The 10,193-nt window shown below is 40.1% G+C and overlaps 2 non-coding genes across 2 annotated transcripts; one reads left to right on the top strand and one right to left on the bottom strand.

The window, feature by feature from the left end:
- Positions 1–492: 492 nt before the first annotated feature.
- Positions 493–566, bottom strand: Trnat-ugu (transfer RNA threonine (anticodon UGU)). Its single transcript has one exon. It is a non-coding gene; the product is annotated as a tRNA-Thr (tRNA).
- Positions 567–806: 240 nt separating this feature from the next.
- On the top strand, positions 807–880 carry Trnat-ugu (transfer RNA threonine (anticodon UGU)). Its single transcript has one exon. It is a non-coding gene; the product is annotated as a tRNA-Thr (tRNA).
- The last annotated feature ends 9,313 nt before the right edge of the window (positions 881–10,193 follow it).

The raw sequence follows: 10,193 nt of genomic DNA, 5'->3' as shown, positions 1-10,193 counted from the left end.
TCAGTTCGAAGTAGCTTTACGTTTTTTGCTTACATCAGACTTTTTATGGACTTCTGGACTAATTCAAGACGCGATTTAGTACCATGTTGCTATGTTTTCTTCTTTAGTTTTCCTTCCCCTGCATTAGTTACCTCGGTCTTACAATGAGAAGAGTTCAAAATAGCTGTTTTGGCTCTATTTTGTTTTTTTGGACTAATGTTTTCTTTAATGGTTGCAACTCAACATCAGTGGTTCAAGATGGTAGGAAATCTTCGCTTCTAGAAACATTCTTGTCAGCAGACAAAATTCTAGCTTTTCGAAAGCCATTAACAACGTGTACCCCATTCTGCCACAAGATCACAATTTCAGATTACGTAACATCCAGTGAACAACATGAGAAATAATTAATATTTGATATACTTAAAAATTAATTTGCGTAAATGATGACTAACTGAAAACCTCAGCTGCCGAAGGTGTTGTTGATATAACTCGATGTGGACAGCTGAAAATGCGTGCCCCGACCGGGACTCGAACCCGGGATCTCCTGCTTACATGGCAGACGCTCTATCCATCTGAGCCACCGAGGACACAGATGAATAGCGCGACTGCAGGGACTTATCCCTTGCACACTTCCCGTGAGACTCACATTCCCAACTGTCCACAATTCTACATATGTATTGTACCTTATAGACGTTTGCCCACTCACTCATTATTCGCGCACGTTTTGGCGATTCCCGTAAGAATGTAGAATTGTGGACAGTTGGGAATGTGAGTCTCACGGGAAGCGTGCAAGGGATAAGTCCTTACAGTCGCGCTATTCATCTGTGTCCTCGGTGGCTCAGATGGATAGAGCGTCTGCCATGTAAGCAGGAGATCCCGGGTTCGAGTCCCGGTCGGGGCACGCATTTTCAGCTGTCACCGTCGAGGTATACCCAAAACATTTAATCCAAGGAAAAGATGCACGGTCATCAACAGTAACTGTTCTTTCGAGAACAAGTTACTGTCTTCGTATATATAATTAATTTGAGCATACAATCAAGACTGTGGCAGTTTAGGTGTAACAAACATATGTTTCTTACATACGAGTCATTAATGCCTGAATTTTGCAGAAACGTGTAGTGAAAATGTATAGACACGGAACAAGCAAGACTACAGTACGTAATTTCTTCGATGCATTGTTAGATACTTCGCCTCGACCCCTGGACACAGTTCTAACAACATCAGCGAGTTGGTAGCACCTACAAGGTAAGAAACACCACTTTACCTTTCTGCTTCATTACCATATTCTGCCACATGCTCCCCCCTACTTTGTTGTTCGCATGTGGGTGATGTAACGAAGTACTATTGGGTAACGTACAACCCTTCTGCTTGGTAATGTAAGACGTTATATTTTGTGTCGTAGTTTACACTGTACTGAGTTTCTGTTCACCTCCGTATCTCTGTAAGTGACTCGTGTTTTGGCAATCAGTGTACATTCACTCCGATATACGGTTGCAGTGTAGCGCCGGAAGCAGCGGTCCCTTAAGACGCTCGGCTTACAATGAGCTCTCGACGAGCTGTTAACGCCGTGGAGGGCCGGTACTTCAGCGCGCGCGGGACTTGTGACATCCACCAAGTTTGGCGAACTCCTAAGACTCAGCGGCCCTCTCCCGGAATCGCTTCGATTCTATTAGAATTGAGCGTCGTCCCGTGGAAACTCTCGTAATTACGTTAATGCAGTTGCCAGCTCTTAGCTCACAGTTTTCGGGAGGTCTACACAGCGGAGCGACAGGTGCGGTATAGAATTTCGCCGTAAGAAAGGAGTGTATGCGTACATTGATCGTGGGCCTACCCTCTCAGCTTTACCGTTTCCCTAACTTACACTTTAGCAGAAATGTTCTAATCTAATTCCCGAAATAATATGCTTTCTAGTGCGACGTAAGTGCACTGGATGACAATACGTGGGAACCCACTCAAGAATTTGTAATGTATCACCTTTTTCGTCTGTGTGGGTTTTTTTATTTTAAATTGGTTCATGAAAGAAAAAGTTATCGAAGAAAAGACAGAATACGCTGCACTTGAGAAAATAACCATGTAATCATAAAATTACCGTTAGCTTTGTTAGCCTTTTCTTGGGAGCATAAATTTTTTTTTTCGTATAAGTTTACTTTCATTCTCAACCAAGAAGTAGCATCAGACTAAGCAGTCTTTGCTGGAAAGCAGCGAGCTTAGTGAGATAAACCACGCTATCGATTATTGTTAGAGCAAAGGGTTAGTTTTCCATGATAATAATTATTACAATCGGACTTTGCATAAAACATAGGTTGCAGGTTCGAATCACAAATGTTGAGAAGGGAAAACGAAAACGCACTTCTGGCGAACTGACTATTTCCGATTAATTTACTGCTAAAAATTTATATAAATCGAACTTCATTTACACGGGAATGCATGGTTTCGTACTATGCTACCAAAATAAAAAGGAAATAATTCAAACAGCATTATTATTTAAAGAAGAGTGCAAGTTACAGTAAAGATGCAAACTTATATCACCGATTCTGGAAGAAGAAGGAACAGTGCAATATAAGTTTATTAGTTTAGCAGAAAAAAGATCGTAATCCTCTGTCACAGATAATTCATATACAAAGGTGATGATTTTCTGAGACATAATCCTGTCTCTAATGTCGAAATGACAAGTTCAGTTAGGGTGGCTGTTTGAAATGAAATGTATTGTTATATAGCCCGCTTGAAGGCTACAGACCACATCTGTCATAGTGCATGCAGAAGTCACTCAATTGTACCTCACCCACTTCTCTCAGGAGTTTGAGTGCGCGACGTACAAGAAAACAGTTACGTAACCACTGAAAAGAAACATGCAGTGTTTTTGTTGAAACTGTTGTCTTCTTGCAGAATTATAATGGTTTATTGAAGCAGTTCGGTAAATAATCATGGTGACGAATGATTCGTCGTGAAATTAACGCAAGGGATTAAAGGGCTACAGATTCGCAGCAAAGTTAAGCTCAAATGATGATTTTCTTAATTATCGTTCTCGGCAAGTGTTAGTTTAACAAAACCTGTTGCCAAGTACGCGTGGCATTTAGCAAATGTTTTAAAAATTTCTGTATGTGTGATTTATACTCACTTGAAATTTCTGGTTTCGGAAGTCAATACAGATACGTATAGTATATGGGTGACGGTCGTCAGCTGCACAAGGAACCATCGTGAAGGACACGATCCGAGCAGTGAGGCTGATGACCAGAATAGTGGGTAGGATGACTTAGCGCAGTCTAGTTACGTCTCAGTGAGGCATCAGGTAGTTCGTCGTAATCAGGTTACGTGGAGAAGGTGTACAAAAAATTCAGGAACCACTAGTAACTTTCCACATAACTTGGGGGCAGGGGGTTACCCTATATACTTGGTCCTTACATCGTTGCTTAGCGTCCATCCATTACAATGCAACATAAATTGTCAATTATTGCTTTCTGCCACCAGAGACGCTCAGTAACAGTCTTGTACAATCAGTGTCCACAACATGCACCGAATCTTGCGTCTGTGGACAAACTTTCATCTGCATTTACTGTATAGTTTAAGTTAATAATGAGAGTGCACGCAGAGCTTCACGTCCACTGCCTAGATTCTTTGGAGTCAGACACGAGTTGCTGCAAGTTAGCATAGTTATCATTACATGTTCACGCAGCTGCATAGTGAGCTCCAATGAAGATAAAACTTTCTCACCACATTCGGAGAGTATTCTAATTTCCACATAGCACCATGAGACTGCTGATCTCTACTCAGGTGAGTGTAAAATTTTCACCCGAGTTTTTGTTGATGTTCAAGATGTGCTACACCATGCTTTGTTCACCGGTGTCTTACTACTTCACCGCTCACCCACAAGTGCAAAAATATTTTTAAAATCGATTTCACTGGATAGTAGTATTTCATTACTTATTTCTTACGAGCACGTGCGTTAATGTCGCCCACAAGGATAGCAATTAAGGTATTTAAAGGGCAAATACAGACATTTTTCGGTTAGAAAGTTACACATAATCAAAACGAAGAAATAAGTTTCCATGGAGTAGCATACTTTTTGAGACTTTGGAGTGAGATAGTTACACATCGATATTCTTTCGTATCTCACCATTCTTGTAGGCCGGAATAACATTGTTTATTCAGTCACAGCATAATTACCCTTTGTATATTTTATATTGCAACTAAATCTATGCGCGAAATGTCATTTAACACACAGGAAATATCAGTGGGTTAGTCCAAATCAGAGCAAAATATTTTCTTCGTATTCGTGAAGTGGCAAGTTGAAATGAAATTGTGCAAAGCCCACATACACTAAATAATATAGGACTTCGAACCCAGTACATACATGTTCAAAAGTGGATCCTCATGTTACAGTAACAAGCTGTATTACATATGTACAAACAGACCAATAGTGGAGGCATTTCCCCCGAAGTACCAAGCTCTGAGGCAATTTAGTTCAAAGGTTCAAGGCAAGACAGACAAACAAATACTTCTTACGGCTAAATACCTAGTACATACAAACAGAATAATTACCTACACAGTGAATATCTAGCTTTACGAGAAAATGTCTCCTTTTTTGAGAATGAATGGTAATTTCAAATCAGATAGCATCAAGTAATTCTACTAAACTACCAAAGGTAGCAGAAATTCTTTGTTCACACAAAGGCTGTTCATTGAACATTGCCAGGCTGACTTTAGTACCATGGTTATAGTACATACAAGACACACACGAACGCTAAGAATGTCCTGCTGCTTTGTGTTCTTACTAGCTATAATTTACATATGTACACTTTAGTACGACATTGTGAGAGACAGCCAAGGAAATGTCCATATCGAGTTCATTTGATGTATGTAAATATTGTGGAAAAGATTGTTTATTCTATGCACTAGTTATCTACATCATCCATATTAATAAATGTTAAAGTAAGGAACGTCCCCCAATCCATGTGGATTCTGTGTATAAATATTGTTCCAAGATTTTCTCTTATTATATTAATTACTAATACACAACTGTTCACTAACTTTTTCACAAACATTAGTGAAAGAACAGATCAGGCAGTAATGCAGATATGACGATATAGTTGCTTTATTTATAAGGTACAGAGATGGTTCTATAATCTCCCGTTCTAATATCTGTCACATCTCTTCGGTAAACAGCTCTCGCTTACATTTCATGGAGTAGCAGTCTTGGCAGTAAATTTTGTGTGGAATCAGTTCTATAATATACTGATAATATGTTGATACCTAGCTTCTTGCTAAGAAGGTACATACATCAAAACCAGTCTTTTAAGTTCGGCGTGAGGTTGCAAGTTAATAGTTGAATATTCTATAACTTTGTCGTTTACGTTTACTTCGTCATTCTTCACAGAACTACAGTGAGAAGGTTGGATGCTAATTTGTGTAATTTTCATCGTAAGAAACTTTATTCTTATGTCCTGGCGGTATTTTCCATGTCTGGCTTTCGTCTTCAGCAATTCTACAACAATATGTTCACCATCGATTCTCAAATAGCACTTGCCCGAGGAGAAGTCTGTTTTTTGTGTCCCTCTCCCTCAAATACACCATGCCAAAAATGTTTCCGACTATTAATCCATCTATAAGTAAGATAAGTGAGCTGCGACACCATTATCTGAACATTTGTCTGTATCATAATGTGTATCAACTTTGTACCGACTGTTCTAATAATTTTTCACTTTTGTACTAGGTAAGTAGGCCCCCTCGTAACTTCACCAATCTTATTAAATAGACTCTCATTTACAGGAGCACGTGTATCAATAACAATTGTACTCATAATTTCTCCCAGAATAGCATTAGTAGTGGACTGAACTATATTTATATATTGATGACGGGATTTATGATGGTCACTATCTAACTCATCTCTAATGTCCATGTCTTCATTGTACCTTAAAAGGTTCTTGTTTTTTCTGCTTCCACCCCATCCCAAGACGCTGTCGATTCTAGTTTGTTGAATGAGTCATAGCTGGGGGAATTCTTCTGTCACCTCAAGAACACTGTCTGAGTCTGTACTCGTTAGCTGATGTCAACAGCACGGTTATGTACTGGACTACTTTGCTGGTGTGTACCATGTGATGGAATTCCAAAGATTATTATTGGTTTGATGCCACTGAATTACTCTGTTACTGCAGTATGCGAATGCTACCTATTGTCTGCTCTTCTTCTTTTGTTGGAATTTGTCGGGCCTCAATTTGTATGCTAAATACTACCCAGTGGGTGCGCTGCTGCCAGTGTGACAAAGCTAACGTAACAGTTACATCGTCTCCTTATTGTAGAACTATACGCATGACGGAGTGGACTGATCTGCGCCATTATTCACCTTCAGATCCTCATATATTAAATCAATAGACTCCAGTGTGCAGATAAAGTGTTCTATGTTTCTCTCCGTAATGTGGACTAACTTTTCTCTTTTGTCCAGGCATAGCTTCACTAAGTCTTTCTAAAACCTCTCTATGAGAAATAGGTTCATGCAGATACCTAGTTTTATTTACATATTTTTGGAAATGTTTTCGAGAAGTGCCTTCTTTACTGTGGAATTAAACACTTAGGTGTGGAGTCTTTCTTATATGCGATTCGAGCAACACTTTGTCAAGAAAACTTTCTGAAATTTTTCATAGGATTGACAGCTTTCAGCACTTTCAGTTGCCCAAAGGACGACATCCGTTTGGATTTAATCCATTTATGAAATGTATTTATTCTTGCTCTGACAAAGATGTACATAATACTCTCTTAAAATATTTTTATGTGCACAACAGGACGAAGATTTTTCTTATCATGTGTGATAAGACAGACCAGTAGTAATAACGTGATTGGTGAGAGAGGACATGAGAGATGTGAGGAGAGCCCTTATTGAAGATGAGATTTAAATTGAAGAGTGTGTCTGCCTCTAGTATATGTACAGATTAATGACACTGACGCATTGATGGTCGCTGATACAGGTAGCGAGTGTGTGCACTGCGAAAGGACTTTAACAAATAATAAACAAAGAGGATGTACCAATATTACCTGCACAGGGAGTTAAGGTCACAGTTGAGGTTAATAGAAAGAGTAAATTAGTAAAGAATCAAGTGTTACTGGACGTTGGAATTCAAGGAATAATGGTAGAGGTTAGTGCCACAATGGTAACAGATTTCTGTTTTTAACATAGATTAGCTATTGATTTGTTGGTAGCCTATGTGGCTACTGTGTATTTTGAAAAGGACAGAACGATGGTGAATGGTGTGAAAAATTAGATCACATTTGGTAAAAGGGTTACTCTCTTGAAAAGGCACAGAGAAGATAGTACCTGAAGATGATGTATGAGTGATTTCAATAGGAAATAAATAAAGATGAACGTAGATTATAACAGGGGAGCAGTGATTACAACAAGATTGGAATAGATGTGTTGGACAATGAGGTAAAGGCTAAAGTAGGTAAATTAATGTAATGATCGAAGTTCAAAAAAGAGAGCTAGAGAATTTACTTATAAGGTATAAGGTAGTGTTTTTCTAGCTAACTGAGATTAATGCCGGTTCTAGGCGCTGCAGTCTGGAACCGCGAGACCGCTACGGTCGCAGGTTCGAATCCTGCCTCGCGCATGGATGTGTGTGATGGCCTTAGGTTAGTTAGGTTTAACTAGATCTAAGTTATAGGGGACTAATGACCTCAGAAGTTGAGTCCAATAGTGCTCAGAGCCATTTGAACCATTTGAGATTAATGGCAGGTGAGCCTTATAAATACACAATGTGATCAAAAGTATCCGGACATCCTCAAAAACATACGTTTTCCATTGTGCTGCCACCTACTGCCAGGTACTCCATATCAGCGACCTCAGTAGTTATTTGACATCGTGAGAGAGCAGAATGGGGTGCTCCGCGGAACGCACCAATTTCGAACGTGGTCACGTGAGTGGGTGTCATTTGTCTCCTACGTCTGTAAGCGAGATTTCCATACTCCTAAACATCCCTAGGTCACTGTTTCCGATGTGGTAATGAAGTGGAAACGTGAAGGGACACATACAGCACAAAAGCGTACAGGCCGTCCTTCTCTCTTGACTGACAGAGACCGCCGACAGTTGAAGAGGGTCGTAATATGTAATAGTCAGACACCTATCCAGACCATCATACAAGAATTCGAATCTGCATCAGCATCCACTGCAAGTGCTATGACGGGCGGGAGGTGCGAAAACTTGGATTTCGTGCTCGAGCGGCTGTTCAAAAGCCACCAATCACGCCGGTAAATGACAAACGACACCGCAATGTGGCGATCCGATGGAAGGGTGTGCGTATGACGAATGTCCGGTGAAAGTCATCTGCCACCCTGTGTAGTGCCAACAGCAAAATTCGGAGACGGTCGTGCTATGGTGTGGTCGTCTTTTTGTTGTCTTGTTGTTTCGCGTGGCACTATCACAGCAGGGGCCTACATTGATGTTTTAAACACCTTCTTCCTTCCCACTGTTGAAGAGCAATTCGGGGACGGCGATTGCATGTTTCAACACGATCGAGCACCTGTTCATAATGCACTGGCTGTAGCGGTGTGGTTATACGCCAATAATGTCCCTGTAATGGACTGGCCTGCACACAGTCCTGACCTGAATTCTTACCTCTCCTCACTGCATCAGTCAGTGAAGAACGGGCTGCCACTCAGCAAGAAACCTTCCAGCACCTGATTTAACGTGTGCCAACACCATATTGAATTCCAGCATTACGGATGGAGGGCGCCACGAACTTGTAAGTCATTTTCAGGCACGTATCCGGATACTTTTGATCACATAGTGTATAAGGTCAAGCCACACCAACCGTTTAACCTGAGACCACGCCTAGTACTGTCAGCAGAAGGGATGCTACAACAAAGGAAATTGTATGAATGTTTTTTCCATATTATCTAGAGATCGAGAAATCAATACTTTAGCCCCTTGGTGTATGTAGAAAATAGATGGATCAGTGAGGGTGATACTAGAAACTAGGGCATTATATGGAATAATTGATGCTCAGAATGACGGAATTACCACATAACTTCGATGAAGCTAGTAAGTTGTCCGCTTTTCACTTGATAGAAAGCCACCAGAGATTCAGTTATCAGAAAATTGAAGACAATACATAGCTTTCGTGTACATAGGCAGATATTATCAGCTGAACATACTGCCTTTCGGACTAAATATATCAGCTTTGGAATTCATACAAATGCTGGATTTCATACTTGGGAAAACCCGTTGGCTAAAATTAATGTTTATGTTGACAGCATCTCAACTGCTGCAAGTGACTGGCAAGAACATGAGACTTTGGAAGAAGAGACAGAAGCTTTCACATGGGTAATGTTACAGTTAATATGGCCAAGCCTGAATTTGGAAATGGTGAGATACAATTCTTAGGACGTATTATCTCAGCAAAGGCTATTAATCCAAGTCTAACAAGCTGGAACTAATTAAAATCAGCTTTGGTATTATGTAAAGTTTACTGAAATTTGTAAATGAAAAGAAGTTGAACGTTGCTGTTTTGCTTAATCTAACAAAGATGAATGCTGCGTAAGCCTCGACAGAACAGTGCAATGAAGAATTCGGATGTATCAGTAGAGTGTAACGTAAAGGGGAAATGTTGTTCCACCTCAGACTAGATAAGGAATTTTGCATATCCCCTGACAGTTCAGACAGGCCATTAATTCCAATTGTTGCAGAGAGAATGTGAGATAGACCAGTGTAAGATTAGTTTCACGAGTGGTATGTTGACGAAATGGATTGCAACTATACCATTACGGACAAGGGAGCACTAGCAATTGCGTAGATTTTCAGAAAATGTCGCTGCTTTTTGATGGATAGAAAAGTAAATGTCTATACATAGCAAAGAGCCTTATCTTCTAACAAAAGCTGTAAATTGACTCATCAGGTGAGCCAGAGCCCTTCAGGAATATCAGATTGATGTAATCTATAGGTTAGGTAAAGATAACCTTGTAGCTGATGCATTAGCATGGCTATGATCAGGAATGAGTCAAGGACATCAAGTGTGACCCATATAAAAAAAGAATTGTTATTTCTGTATGGAGAGGGTTGAGTATGAAGATGAGATTAGAGAGTTGGTGAGAAACATCCGACAAGGAAAAGTGTGCGATGAACCACCACATTCAACTACTGGAATATAACTGTGTGAGTTGCTGATTGAAAAAGGACCTAAAACTGTAATTGAGCACTTGCTAGAAGTCCCAGAAAGAACGTATATGAG

Source organism: Schistocerca serialis, chromosome 1 (assembly GCF_023864345.2).
Source record: "Schistocerca serialis cubense isolate TAMUIC-IGC-003099 chromosome 1, iqSchSeri2.2, whole genome shotgun sequence".
In the NCBI taxonomy this organism is placed as follows: domain Eukaryota; kingdom Metazoa; phylum Arthropoda; class Insecta; order Orthoptera; family Acrididae; genus Schistocerca; species Schistocerca serialis.
The sequence above is the reverse complement of the archived record's forward strand: the minus strand, read 5'-3'. Positions and strand labels throughout refer to the sequence as shown.